Source organism: Tenebrio molitor, chromosome 2 (genome assembly GCF_963966145.1).
Source record: "Tenebrio molitor chromosome 2, icTenMoli1.1, whole genome shotgun sequence".
Lineage (NCBI taxonomy): Eukaryota > Metazoa > Arthropoda > Insecta > Coleoptera > Tenebrionidae > Tenebrio > Tenebrio molitor.
The window spans coordinates 6,793,801-6,809,235 of record NC_091047.1 but is presented as its reverse complement, the minus strand read 5'-3'; the positions used below and the strand labels follow the sequence as shown (position 1 = coordinate 6,809,235).

At 35.6% G+C, this 15,435-nt stretch overlaps 1 protein-coding gene and 1 long non-coding RNA gene across 2 annotated transcripts in view; both read right to left on the bottom strand.

The window, feature by feature from the left end:
• LOC138123106 (uncharacterized) overlaps positions 1–15,435 on the bottom strand; it is a 107,922-nt gene that overhangs the window by 67,054 nt on the left and 25,433 nt on the right. The window lies entirely within an intron of this gene.
• LOC138123927 (uncharacterized) lies at positions 13,815–14,332 on the bottom strand. Its single transcript, XR_011156952.1, has 2 exons — positions 14,254–14,332; positions 13,815–14,198 (listed from the first exon to the last, which is right to left on the bottom strand). It is a non-coding gene; the product is annotated as an uncharacterized lncRNA (long non-coding RNA).

Sequence of the window (15,435 nt, the reverse complement as noted above, 5' to 3'; positions counted from 1 at the left end):
GATTTTTTGGCCCCCAATTTTTACCAAACGAGTCGTTTTGTGAGATTAACAAACTAGTCTCTATTGAATTATAATCATGAGAATTTTAATTTTATTCTCTGGTAGTAACTCTTTTATTCGTTGAAGTTTAGCTCTTGAAATATTCGTATTAAAATAATAACAGGAAGAGGTATTTCAATAATTTTCAATAAATTTTTTAAGTGAAAATACATATAAAATATTTATAAAATCGTGCGGTCGTCGCAGCACTTTCTCGTCGATTCGTGCTGTAGTTTGGCGATAAAATTATCCATTCATGCTGGCGGAACCCCTCACATTAGTCAAGCCCTGGTGGCCATAATTTTTCGAATACATTTTAAAGCTAACCAGAAAGTTGGAAAGCTCGAGCTTTATTTCCAGGATTTAACCTCAAACGCAATCGCCGTGAAATATTGGCCATAAACACTTGTTGCATACAATAATTAAAGCATCGTAAAGACAATGTCAAAGTCGATTTATCTCTTGTCGCCTCCTAAATTTTTTCCCGCGACCACCATTAGGTGTTCGCGTCCCCAAACAGATCGTCCATCATAAATCCCCTTTATTAAAAATTTCACTTCGTATTCCATCAGATCGTCCGAAGACGAACAAAACCGCTGCAAAATTGATACCGTCCTGTTTTGTCGTCCATAATTGAACCGCACCGGAATTTTTCGGGGCACTTTTTACAGCCCCGTCTATTGACCAGGCCTCTCCGATGTTTAATTCAACCCTTTAAGAAGATGGCGGCCAGCGTGTAGGTAAGAAGCGTGTCGTAGAAAAACAAAAAGACGCCGACAGGTGTCGGGGCGGACCCGGAGATATCGAGTATTGGCCATGTGACAGCCAATGCTGGAAGGAGGTGCACCACGTGATCGCCGGCCACGTGGAGGAATCGGACTTCCGCCGGAGGAGGGTCTTGGGGCACACACGTCGACCAATGAGTCCGGTAAGCCGCGCTCTCTGTCCGCGGAACGGGCTTTTTTGAGACGAAAGGGGCGATGCTCGGGGGCAGCACTCGTCCCCCAGGTGGTCTACGTTTTGGGGATGGCGGTAATCCGATGCGGACGCTTTTGATAACGCCGCCGACGACTCAGCCGCCTTTTATTTTCGAAACGGATGCGAAATATTGGCCCATTACGTTCGCAACGTTATTGACGATATTGTCAGGGGCTAATTCGAATTTACAGGGCGCGCACCCCTAATGAGAAGTTATTTATAATTATTAATATCGGTGGTGTTGGCGGCGCTCGCCCCAAATTAGTGCCCCGCTTCCTCCTAAATTTCAAGTAATCCCGCGGAATTTGAAGCCAGTTTCTGTCGAATTATGACATGTTAAAAGGAGTTCTTCGGGACCGACCGACGTTAATAACTCTGAATTAAAATTTATAAGGGATTTTTTTTAAATTACTTAATAAGCCACAAACAAACAGCCCCGGGAAGAGGAGATGGTGAAAGTTTTAATTGAAGACGCGGTACAATATCGGCACCGAAAGATTTTTATCGCGAAAATTTCGAAGACAAATTAACATAAAAATTTGCTAAATACTCACTAAATAATGTACATTTGAAGTTTTGCAAGAAACCTCTGTACGCGGCTCATCTCCCTCTCAATAATTAAAAGCTCTCTTACACCAAACGACGCGTTTTACCAGCAATGCCAACATCAGAACAATAATTAAATTTCGTGTTTAGACAAGGTTTTATTATAGCAACCACGGAGTAATTTAAATGCATTTTACGATTAAATTGTTCATTTTTCTTCTCTTTATATTATTATCAAATAATAATTTACCTCTGAAAACTGAAAATTGAAAAAATTATGAGTTATAAGCTTTAAATGAAAACAAAATAGAAAAATTGGAATGTAATTCTACGTTGGATGCATGAAACGTTGTAATTTAAGTTGATTAATTATTCAATCAGCATTAACATTGACGTTATTTAAAATTTTCCTGCATAAAATCCAAATTTGAAATGATAAGCTTTCATGCATTCCGTACACAATCCAATAAATATTATTCACATGTAGAAAAATATTTGAAATACAATAAACTAGTACATATTATATTAATTTAAATATAAATGTTTTATTTGCAAATACAAGACGCATGTGGAAGGCCAGCTTACTTACCTACACTGTTAAAATATTCAAATTCTTTTATAATAATATTTAGAAGATTGTAAATACCATTTACTGTATAAGAAAATAACAACAAACGCCGAATTAATTTAATTAAATTTAAGTAATGTAGTGATTGACTGAAGTCGCAGTGTAGGTATAGGAAAAATTCATCGGTTATATCGCGCGTTCAAATGAAATCCTGGGCTGGGAAGGCGTTGGAAACCGTCAATTGTTGTGCTTTTTTAAAGCGTAGATTAATTGGAGCATGTTGACAGCTAACCTAAAATTTAGAGCCAAAAAAGTTTTCTTTTTTTTTTCTTTCTTTGCAATGTTTTACATCAAAAATAGAATAACGTAACGATTCCTATTCTCGAAGCAAATATCTAAGGGCACCGTTTGCTGAAAACTAACATGTTCAATTATGTCCCGATTAAACATAAACAAATGTCATTCGTGTCAAAAGGCGGGAAATTCAAACTTTACACTGTTCTAAACGGTTAAATTTTTCTAACGCCTACTCAGCCCAGGATTTCATTTGAACGCCCGATATCATCGGGACAAGTATTACAAGTGTGTTCAAAAATTTTCTAGTTAAGAGACCTTGTGCTTGCATTTGTTTTCAATAACGTAGATCAATTGTCAAGGCATGTCAAGAGGTGAAATGTCATTTATTTAGCGATGAAGCACTCCTGTTACTTATTTCTTTTCCAAAAAGAAAACGATTCTGCTTTTAAACAATCAACGACCATTTTTTTTGTTTTCTTAGTGTTCCGTGATGGATTTAATTTGATTTAATGCTTTAATTTAGAATAAAATAATGATCACAGTGATGTTATGCATCTAGACAAAATGTCAAAACATGCTAGCTATAATGACGACTTGCGTTTGTAAACGAGAGAGAAAACCAGCGCCTGCTTGACAACATTTTTTTCTGAATGCAGGATAGACACATACCGTAAGAGCAAAAAAAATGCCATCAAGGATAGCTATGACATAGTCCATAATAGGCTTGTGCACTGTAATTGTTTATTTAAATAACCCATTTCAGGATTCCAAAAATGCGTGACAAATTTCTTAATCAAAGACACAGCACTTTCTTTTTCATAGCTATTCTCGATGGGATTTTTTTGTGCTGTTACGGTACCTACGAGTATGATAACCATTAATGGAAAATAAAAATACTTAGAGAAAATTATTTCAATTTATTTAAAAAAGAAAAACTTACACGTTATCTGTTAAGAAACTGTTAGGGGCCAGTTTACAGAAGCGAAATTAAGTTAATCGTAATCAAATGCGTGATTAACTAAACACGTGAAATTAACCCGACACTACAAAATGCACTAGAATACATTAATTAGAGCATAATTTCAGGGCAAAAATGTTACTGCTTGAAGGATATACAGTGTGGAAAATTCATAACTTGAACATGGGCGATTTTTGTAAAAAATCCCGAAACAGGTCGATTTTTGTTTTTGCTTGCCAACAATTTGGTGCATATGCTTTTTGCATATCTCCTCCCGGAAGTGCGCAACCAGCCCTAACTTTTTTTTTTCAAATGTAAGGATATGTAGGAAAAGCACAATTTCTTTGAAGAAGATATTTCAAATTTCAGCAATTTAGCAACATAGTCGACTATTATACATATAAAAAAAAAGTACCTAGTATTTTATAAACGAAAGCCAGAAAAAAGAAATTTAAGAAAGTAAGGTTAGAAAGTTGTTTGTTCGTGAGTGATGTCAACATGTGTGCAGTGGTGGCTGAAGCAATTGTGTGGGTAGGATAGAGTTGACATTTCTTTGACAGTTCATTGTGGCGGAATTTTGAAAATTGTCAAATCAATGTATAAAAAAATCAAATGCATGCTTATGAAATGTCATACAAATGTCAACTCTATCCCACCCGCACAGTTATTGCCACCTAAATTTTCGTACGTAGTTGCCATACTTATGCACAATCATTTTGAATCACCCAATATATTGCGTTAAAGCCTTTAATTGACTGCCATAATTAAACGTATCAATAGATATAAACGAATGTGCTTGAGCAGATTTGGACAATACTTTCGTCTTTCTTAAGAAGTAAAAAGTGTCATAGACAGTATCAGCACAAAAAATATACAAAAAATATTTTTTTCCCCTAAATCTTGAAGTTATCCAATTAATATTATTGAAAGATTTGGTACAAATTCCGTTACCCGCCAATGAGGATTACTTGCTTTCCCGATGCTGATAAGCGAAAAACAAAAAATAAATGCAAGAAAACGTTCACTTGTTTCTTGCGAACTAATTGATGCGCCCGCTGCTGTGACGTATAATGATAAAGGGAATCATATGGTAGATATTAAATGAAAACAATTTTAAAAATAAATATTTTAAACCAACCCTAATGAATCGCCCATACTTTCATTCTTCCACTCTTTCCAGCATTTCTCTGTTTTGGGAATTGTTGTGGCTACATTTTCCCCCCGTTCTTTTAAAACTTGTATCAATTGTATTGTATGTATGAATTGGATCGAATACCAAGTCCTTCATGTACCTCCACAAGAAGAAGTTGCACGAAAATTCTCTGGGCTCGAGGAGCACTCCCGGACGCTTCACTCTACGTCTACACCAAAACAATATCTATGTATTCAACATTCGTGCCATTTTCACAAAATTTTAGCTTAAATCACAGAATCAACACGTAAACGTCGCATAAAACTAACTGAAAATTCAATATCTCTACCTCGGACGCAGAGCGAAATAGTTATTTGTATCACAAGACTAGAAAATGCCATGTTGCAAGTGCAAGCACGGTTTGTGCGTGTAATACACAAAAATTTTTCGGCCGACAATTTATTTAAAGCCAAATATAACCATTTTTGTTAAAAAATTACCAGATAGGGAATTTATTTTTCTTCCATTGGCAACATAAAGGATTCAAGAAGCGACTGTCACGACAAAAATCAACCAATTCCTCAAATATTCAAAACCGTTGTCGTCGTTTCTGTTATTCGTAACCCATCGCTTGATACCCCCCTCGGCCCCTACTGCTATACACAATGTACAGCTTGCGATAAATGATACAAATTTGCCCGACATCAATATTTTACACTTAAAAAATTGTACAAAAATGCCACATGACACTGACATTTTGTGCTGCCAACCTAAAATCTTTAATTAAAAATTCCTGTGTTGATTTTCTTGTCTAGGCAGGAAAATGCTAATTTCCAGACGATTTAGACGAATGAAAAATCAGTGTTTCTAGACGGAGGCCGAAAAAAACTTTATTCTAAAAACACAATGTTTTGCGCTGATTTTACAAAAACTAGTATTTCACGGTCACTGTTATTGTGTCAAATAACTAGAAAATACTAGTAATAACTACTGAAATGAAAATTACATTTCAAAAAAATGGAACATAACAATTTTGTTGTTCTTGACGAGATCTGTCACTGGTTAAAATTAATGTACTTATTTCTGAGACCGTTGTACATACAGTGTGGAAACTACTTATGGAATAAATTCAGTAATGTCGAAACTAATGACATTTGTAGAAAACGCTGAAACCGGTCAATTTTTATTTCTCATAGTGCTTATTTTAAGTTGCTTCACTTGTTCATGACGTCATCCATTTTTGAGTTATGACGTCATCACCAATTTTTTTAAATGGGAACCCCCACTTTTCTCCTGTTTCTAATAGACCTTCTTACTACCTAAATGATGAATGAGAAAAATTGGTACCTTACATAACAATTTTTTTGAGAAAATGACAAATTTTACCTCAAAAATTTAATTTAAATTTTGATGTATAAATTTTAACTGACCTCAAACTAAAACAAACAAACATCTAAGCTTAAAAATAAAATGTAACACAAATGTTGAAATTGCCTCCCGCCAACTATTTGGCACTCACCGACACTGTACACTGCGCTCAATAATGTTAGGGCTGATTTGTTCCATTTCAGCGCAAATTTTCTGCCTTAAATGTTCTAAATTGTTTGGTCTATTCAAATAAATCTTCTATTTTAAATAAACCCATATAAAAGAATTTTTAAATTAAAACTTAAATTAAATTTTTGAAGTAAAATTTTTCATTTTCTCAAAAAAATTGATATGTAAAGTACCAATTTTTTTCATTCATCGTTTAACTAGTATGAAGGTCTATCAGAAAGAGAAGATACTCGTACTTAAGTTTTACTCAACAATAACGAGTTCCTTCTTAGTTTATTTCTGCGTTATTATCTAACCTCTAGCAATAGAATAATAGTATAATTCACTGACATATAACTTCAAACTTCAATTTATTTATACAAGGTGCCCTAAAATTCGCAAAACAGCTTAGCAGTTGGTACTGTGTTAAGTAGTCATAAAATATCAAAAAATGTATAAAAAAATCTAGGGCATGTTGCCATAGGTATGTTATTTGAGGTAAAATCGACATAAAATCACTTCCTGGAAATGCTGGAAACAATGAAATAAATAATTACAAACCTGATCACAATCATTCGGAATTATTATACCACTGGCTAGTAGAAAATAAATGCATAGTCAAAATCTTTATTAATATTTCACGCAGTATAATACACAAGCGCTATGTTTTTTAATCAACCACTAAATTTGTCTGAAATTTCATTTTTAACTTAGAGAACTTCCACTCGATAAAATTCCAATAAAAACCCTTCTTTTGTTCTCAAAAATTCAGAAAGAAACTATTGAAATCAGCTATACAGACGTATAGTTTAATTAAATCCATTAACGTATGACAAAATTACAGCAAAGTGAATGCTTGTTTCCAACATTATTTCTCGATATGGGAACATTTGGAAATTGTAAAAACCATAATGACATAATTTGGTTAAAGCACGATAATTAGCAATTCATGCATGCAAATAAATCAAACAGAAATAAACACAGGAAATGCAAATAAATGGATAATTAAATCGGATACGGAGTAACGATTATATTAATTGTTGGTGGTAATTTCCTGTGGAAAGCGGTCCAAGAGGTGGTGATAGCGTTCGTGATTCGGTCGGACAAGTTAGGTTAAAGTGCGCAAGTAGAACACCATAACTCATAACTGCATCAAATATTAACAACTTCATTATGATATCTACCTGCGAGTTAATAGGGTTTAAATAAATAATGGCCATTTCACACTTTACCAGGCTGAAAACATCGGTAGAGGGATGAACCGGCTGCGGACAAACGCAACACCCACAAATCTATAAACCTCATAATTCATCACGGCCCGTATTAAGTAAATTTGATTTTAGCCGCCGCCGTCCCGTCCCTCCGGTTATTTTTTGGTCACTGGCGGCGCAATATCCGCTCCCGGAATGCATTCCCGCTAAAAATCAACGGGAATCAATCTTTCCATTCTTGGCAAGAACAAGAGCTGCTGTCGTCCGATATTAAATCGAAGGAATTTGAAACGATTGTAGCTCGGCTGGTGACATTTCGTCCCGGAATCGAACAGGCTCCGGCTGAATGCGCCTTACATAAATCATCGTGTTTTATCAAATTATCCGGGTGCACCGCCTGCTTCGATTATCCGACCGATTGCATCCACATCCGCGGAGCGATACACGTTTTTGTGTTTCCTTTTCGCCCCCTTCATCGCGAATTATTCAAAAACGTTTCCGGAGGCGCGATAAATCACCGCCAATTATTATATATACTTAAGCAGAATAACATAATAATTGAGGAGGCGGATTCGTCGCCGGATTCCCGCTTGGCCCACGTCGGCTCCGGTTCGATTTCCGGGGCCAGGAGCGTCGTTTGCCCGCACTGACCAGAGATGGAGGCGCGGACGTGTAGGGCGAACGTGCCGGGATAGATGGCGTGCGGTCGAATACATCGGGCGGGCTGTATCAACGCCAGATGGCGTATAAATCGCGACCGGCCACTAGATGCCATCGCCAGGTCAACTCACACCCTTGTCCGTGGACGTTACACTCACTGTTGCAATCTCTTTCGCATTATCAATTAATTTTCGATCCCTTTTTAATTGAGACCGCAGTTTACAGTGCAAGGACGGAAACGGAGAGGACCGGAAGTTGACCAAATATCTGTTTGGAAAGTTGCGCGGGATCTTTGAAGGGAGATTTATTATTTTTAATTCCTTGGGAAAACACAATTCCTAGCGAACGCACACGACTACTGCGGCTTTAATTGAAAAATAACAAATAGGGATGCAACTTCCAAATTGAAAGAGATTTTCATAGTTTCTCTATCTGGAGAAAACACCGAGATCTTTAACAAAAAAGATTCAAATCTATAACAACACCCTTAATATTTTTTTCTTAGAAGTGGTTGTGTCAAAGCGCGACATCACCATCCTTTTTATGATGGTACAAATACTGTCAGAATAGTGTTGTTAATATTTTTTTTTAATCTTTGAAGAATTTGCAAGAGGCTGAGGAAAATTCTGGCCCTTAGTCCGCCCCTGTCTCGTGCAAATTAAATTCGTTGGGAGAACATCATTAATTTTACAATTTTCGCAACTTGATTAAAACGTTGTCAGCAATAATCTAGAGAGATTTTAAAACAATTAGCATCATACAGAGTGTTCGAAATTTACAATGTAATTGAGTTTTCATTAGAAATCGATTGTATTTTTTCCACAGTCTAAATATTTATCCTGGAGGCGGCTCAAATTTTTTTCGAATTAAATTTAGTGCCGACTCTCCCAGAATAGCACCCCTCGCTCTAAAAGCCGTAACGATTTTACTGATTTGCTTTGTTTTGACGATCCGATGACGAAATGAAATTCCATTTTTTGCCCATTTACGGCGAAATCTAATTGCGACGTGTTAATAACGCGATTAATCCGGATAAAAGAAACATCTCGTCCCAGACTGATGAAGCCGTCAAAAGTCCGGACCCAGACGGAAAAAGCGGGCTTCGTCCGGTTCCGGGTTTTTTCAGGAGGTTGCAGGACCCGGCCTGGACGTATAATGCATGCAGAAACTCGCAGGAATGCTGATGACGTAAGCTGGGTCAGCGGCGCGGATTATCGGACATTCCGGGCGCATTCCGGAGTTGGTGGTGGTTCGCGCCACGCGTGCTACATGTATATTATGTTTGCGAGAATCCGCAAACATAACCCGCCATTACCGGGGAGCAACCCTCCGATGGAGCGGATTTTAATTATCGTTTAGGTGAACCACTAACGAAATCGATAAATAGAACAATTACTATGCTAAGTTTGCTCATTTTTGAACGCCCAAAGTGCTGAGGCATGCTTGCTCGTTGCGCTATTACACTGTTATGACCATCTAGACCAGTTTCCAGAACAATATTACTTTACCCACCCACTAACTCAAGGTTCCGACCTAACTTTGACTTAAAAGAAATCTAAAAAAAAAAAATTTTACTCAAATCTCCATGTAACGGGCGTTCAAATATTTCATGCTCAAGCAGGCCGTGGTTTCGTTTTTTCAGCTGGTGAGCTTTGGTACATAACCTCACTTTGCACATCGTTTTATTGGTAATTAAATCATTCATTTAAAGTAGAAACCATCACGTAGCACTAAGAAAACCAAGACACCCCTTCGTTGATCAGTTATTCCTCTTATGTAGACATGTTTGTAGATACATACTTCTACACTGAATTGTTTTTTTTTTCTGTATCAAGAAGACTTCCAACTATATTTTTTTATAAAACAATATTCTGAGGTTTCTTTCATTTCTCACAATTTTCCACTTTTAAGCCATACAGTTTCGTACTGAAATACAGGGTGTTTGTTATAGCTACGGTGTAAACACGAGAATTAGTTGTGTCAACAGTGTGAGCTTTCCATGTTCGACTCTTTGATATGTTTATCCAAAGCTCACCGCCATTTTTGCAAAAAATATGCAAATCGACATCAATACGTTAAGCCAATTCGTGCAGAATCGAATCCCGTTCGAAGCTTTTACGAGAGAGCTTAATGGAGACTGCAACAATAATGTTAGTTTAAAATTGCAAAAGCCGGTTACTCTGACGCTAAACTACTTAGTTCTAGAAGAGTTAATAAATTGCTCGTTTCAACTTTTGCAAAAAAAATAAATGCTTTACTGGGAACAAACAGTTAAACGAGTCGAGACGAATTATTGGAATTTTTTGTGCCGAGACAAATCTTTCTCAAATTAAGGATTAATCTCGGTCCTAATTCTGGACCAGCTGTATCTCGCGACGAATCTAATCAGGCGAGATGTCGTTCGTGTGCGTTCTGATAATAAATTATCGATCCGGTTTCAGTCCTGAAATCTAAACTCCAACATGTCCCGTTAAGGCGACGTGGCAGGAGGAAATTTTCGTCGTCGCAAGAATTTCCTGCAAACGCTAATCGTTTAGTGGAATTGTAATTTTTGTAATGGTTTTTCCGATAAGGCAGTGACGGAGTCTGGGCGATGCATCATGGGGGTAGGTCCTACGTGATAATTTCCAATACACACGGGGATGTATCCTTCCCACATTTCAGCATAGCAGCATTACGGCCCAACGCTGCCCTATCACGCATCTCCAGCTTCTTAATAGATAGACGAGATGGGATGCTCGCAATCAGCCATCACACACTCAAAAACACCTAACACGTATGGCCACTTCGCACGAATCCAATTTTTAAACTACACCCATTACCATCGCAGAGGCTTTTCCAAGTAATTTCGAAGGAGTATCTGCACAAGTATTGAAATGAGAAACGGAACCGGGAAAAATATAGGCTTCAGAGGCTTTCTTTTTATCACCAGTAACATTGTTCTGCGATCAAGCAGGTCGTTTTCTAATTGAAAAAAAAAAATACTTCAAATCAAATTGAACAGTTTATTTCTTCACAAAGTGAAATTGTATCAGTCTGTATAATTTGTTTACAGTAATTTCGTAAATAAATAAAAAGTTATGAATTTATTTTTTAATATCTCTATGATCCTTCTGATTCTACTCCAGAACAAAAAAAAAATCAACAGCAATTTACTTATTATATAATGACCTACATTTTTCCTGATGAAGCTTGGTTTCACCTTTCGGGTTTGGTGAACTCAAAATTATAGCATTTTGACACACGTATAATCCCACAATGTTATTGAAGTGCCATTGTGCCTTATTAAAATTGGTATTTGGGTATCACTGTCCTGAAGGCAAATTATTTAACCAATCTTCTTCAATGAAACTATTAACGCTCTGAGATACTTCTTGAACCTTCTTTATAAATGAATTGAACGATGTAAAACTAACAAACGGCTATCTCTAACAAGATTCTGCTACTGCTCACAGGGTACCAACAACAATTAATTAATTTAAAAAAAGTACTTCTATAATCCTTCTGATTCGAGTCCTGGAAAAAAAGACGTATTCACGTCTACGCGTTTTTATTCGCAATCGGATGTTTTAGCAACGTACCGATAGGAAAGTAGCATATTTGTGCGAATTTTTCCAAGTACCTGACGAGCTTGCACACTGCACAAAGCTTTATAACATCCGGTAGTGGAACAAATGTAAACACTTGATGAGGCGCATATTACAGGTTGTACAGTTTCATTTCGGCATGTTTTCGGAGCGTATCCGTTTTAATCCCTTTTCATCGGCTTACATACAGTTCATACACTCGGTAAAGCAGCTCAAATACACTGGTGCTCAGCTATTTCATTGTTATCTATTGCAAAACTCCCCATATTAGTCAAGTAGAGGTGCTCGGATTTGCTAAAGCTTCAACTTTGTTCCGGACTTTATCAGCACATCCACTCCAAATATCGCAGATTTCACTCGGAATTTTTCAGGATGGAAATTAAAAGTGAAGTAAGGGCTCCAAGTGAAACGCAATGAATCCTTGACAGCTGCGACATTAAATGTGTTTTTTGTTTGGGAAATTTTCAGAGAAAATTGTTAGTGACGTTTAAAAAAAATAATGCATGAGGACTTGAGCAAAAAAAAAGGAAAAGAAAGGACTGTCTATACAGAGTGATCAACAAGAAAACAAATCAAGAGTGCTACCTCATCTTTTGTTTTATCGAAACGTCTGTCTTAGCTTTATCGTACACATATGTATACACAGTTGTATTATTGGTTGCCTACCTCTCGAAAAATCTGTTATTAATTAATTATTAATAATTAATGCTTTACCTTCAATGGTAAACTCATTTTGCTTTAAAACTGATGTTTCTTTGACAGTTCACCGAAAAATTTGCTTACCAGTGGCGTTGCGTTTGGGAATAAAACTGGTAAATTATCCATGTATTGAAATTTGATTTATTATAAAGGAGCGTTTGAGACCACAAATTGTCTACTCTTATTTGCATAAAATTCCGCTACGACATGAAACATAATTTGCAACGCCTGCTCTGATTTGTTTTCTTTTTGATCACTTTGTACTGTGGACGGGATACATTTAGGGGTTGATTTATGTATTAATTATCAATTAATTTTAAATTCCCTATTGCACATTTATGTTTTGCTGTGAAGTACATGAAATTTAACATGATTAAAAATACCTAATTGTCTGCATTTCAGTGCACAGAGCATATTATTCAAATACCAAAGCTTTTGGTATTTGTAAATTCAATGAATTTGCACGTTGTTGCATATCCAGCATTATGCAACTCAAACTATGATAAATTTGCTTGTAATTATTATTTAAATGTAATTTATTACATTATCTGGAAATTTGGTACTGGTCACCTGCAAAAGATTGTCTATCTTTTCTAGGAGAAATCAATAAAACTTAACATTTCAAACAAAACACAAACAAACAAAAATTAGATAAAACGTAGTAAATGGTTTTTTAATTGTAAGCTTTTTGAGCTCTTTTCATTTTCCATAAAAATAACGTTATCTAAGTGTCAAGATGCTGTTTTGAATGGCGTTACCTGGCGGAGAGAATAAATTTCGGTCACCCTATGTAAGAAATCTGGAAGTTGTCAAAGTATTGAATAACGGGGAGCATATTGAAGACTTTCCAAACTTTTAAATAAGGTAACAGCCTCTATAAAAGCTAAAAAGTCTTAAAGTCCATCAGTTATGATTGCAGATACGTTAAAAGGTTTGCACCAAAAAGTTTAATAATCCCCAATAAATCTCATTAAGAATTTAACAGCAATATACCTGTTCTTTTTTAGAATAAATTGAAAAATTTGCCATGACTATAAAAGGCTGAGTGTTTTTGATGGGTCGATAATACTTTTGAAGTATTGCTTTGGCAATGCTGATGTTTAAATCAACACAGTGGCGTGCACAAAACCATTTTGATATTTATTGTTGATTAATTTTCTAAAATAATAAATCCCTCTCTAATGATTTCCACTATTGAACATGACATACAGAGTGATCAACAAGAAACCAAATCAAGAGTGCTACCTCATCTTTTGTTTTATCGAAACGTATTTCTATCATGGATCAGCCGCTTTTATTTACTTGCTGTGGACACTCGTTTTGTTGGTTGCCTACCTCTCAAAAATCTATCATTAATTGCCTTTATAAATTTTTTGTAATTCATGAATAATAGATTTAAAAGCAAGTTATAATTAATTATTAATTATTATTTATTATTGATTAAGAAAAAAACACACAGTTACACAAAATTCCTTCATAAGGCACAATCCTGAGTTACAAAATTTTAAAAATAATTATTTTTCACAATTCTTTGTTATGTTGTTTTCTGTAAGAAAAGTGTAAAAGTTGTTATTCTCTAATTTTTGGGTAATTGAGAACTTACTCGTATCTTTTCTAGCAGTGTTTAAAACATTTAAATTACTCCAAGGTCAAAAAATAAGTTTTCACAAAAACTGCTCAAAATGTTCTCCATTGTGGTCCAGACAGAATCAAACTCGCCTCTCATAATTTCAAAAACCCTTATGAAGCTGTCAATTTGTTTAGGGTAATGTGTGGGTTTTATTTCTTGCAACACACAAAGGGAAACAAATTAATATCCTTCTTAAAAAATTTCTGATAAGTGCCATAACACAATTTAACTTGTTGTCTTAAATGCCTTATGGAAGTTGAGGGATGTTCCTTAATAATTTGTTGAACATTTTGCACCATTTCTAAAATTTGAACTAAGGACTGACCTGACTTCTTCTTAATGATGGGTTATGATTTGCTAAAATTAGGCACTATAATTTTAAGACATTGATAAACTTGTTGATAACCAATACCATCAGGTTCGGACATCTGGCTTAAAATTCTTCAGTGTAACGGGGTACAAAGTAAGGCCAGTCTTCTTTTTCTTGTTTCACCCTCTTTCGAAAATAATCTAATAAAATTTTAATTTTAATGGTAAAACCTATTTTACAACTTATTCTGGGATAATTATTGCTTACAACTTCAATAAACGTCTGTAAACTTTGCCGAAATCGAAGATTTGTTTTCTAGGTTAAATCACTTAAATTGTCAACAACAACAACCTTGAATTGTGAAATGTGACATTTTAACGAAGCATCTCCGTACCAGTAGCGTCGCGTTTGGCAATAAAGATGATAATTTACTTACTCTTACAAATGTAAAATGTTGCTCTTGTTAATCTTATAAATTGTTTCCCTTATCTTATAATAATAATAAAATGCACAATTATAATTCCAACGTCTAAAATTCATGAAGTATCATTTTTATTAAGTAGCGTTTGAGACCATAAATTGTCTACGCCCATGTTTTGACCGCTTATGTGCATATGATTTTGCTACGACGTGACCGATAATTTGCAACGCTTGCTCTGATTTGGATTCTTGTTGATCACTCTGTATTTAATACAATGCTCTATTTTCAAAGTGGTTTTATTAATGAAAATGCCTATCGATAATATTCACGACAATCAGTACATACATCACCCGCTCTTTGTTTTGTTTGTAGAAGAAGTTCACTATCGTATTTTCTAACAGGACTCTGGAAGAGTAGTTAAACGCTTTTTAAGTACTGACAGTGTAGCTATAGGAGAGTCTACTGGACGTGCTGCAGTAGCTACTCCAGATGTTGCTTATCCAAATTGTTCAACGAAATCTACACATTTCCTTACGTAGTTTATCCCAACACAGAGGATAATCTAAATTAATAATTAATCTGTTTTCTCTCCTCGCCAAAATTAATTTCCTTTGTTTTGGGATTTTCTCATAAATCCTCAACAAAAAACTCAAAGAGAAACTTACATTTATACCCTCTAAATCCGTTGGTTCAATAACACCTACTCATGATTTTTTTCACCAATCCAATTTTGTCACTGGAACAACAAAAATTTACTTTTTTCACGGATGAGGCTTGGTTTCACTTTTTCTGGTTTTCTTAACAAAATTATAACACTTGGACAGCGTTAATCCCCAATGTTATTGAGGTGCTATTGTACCCAA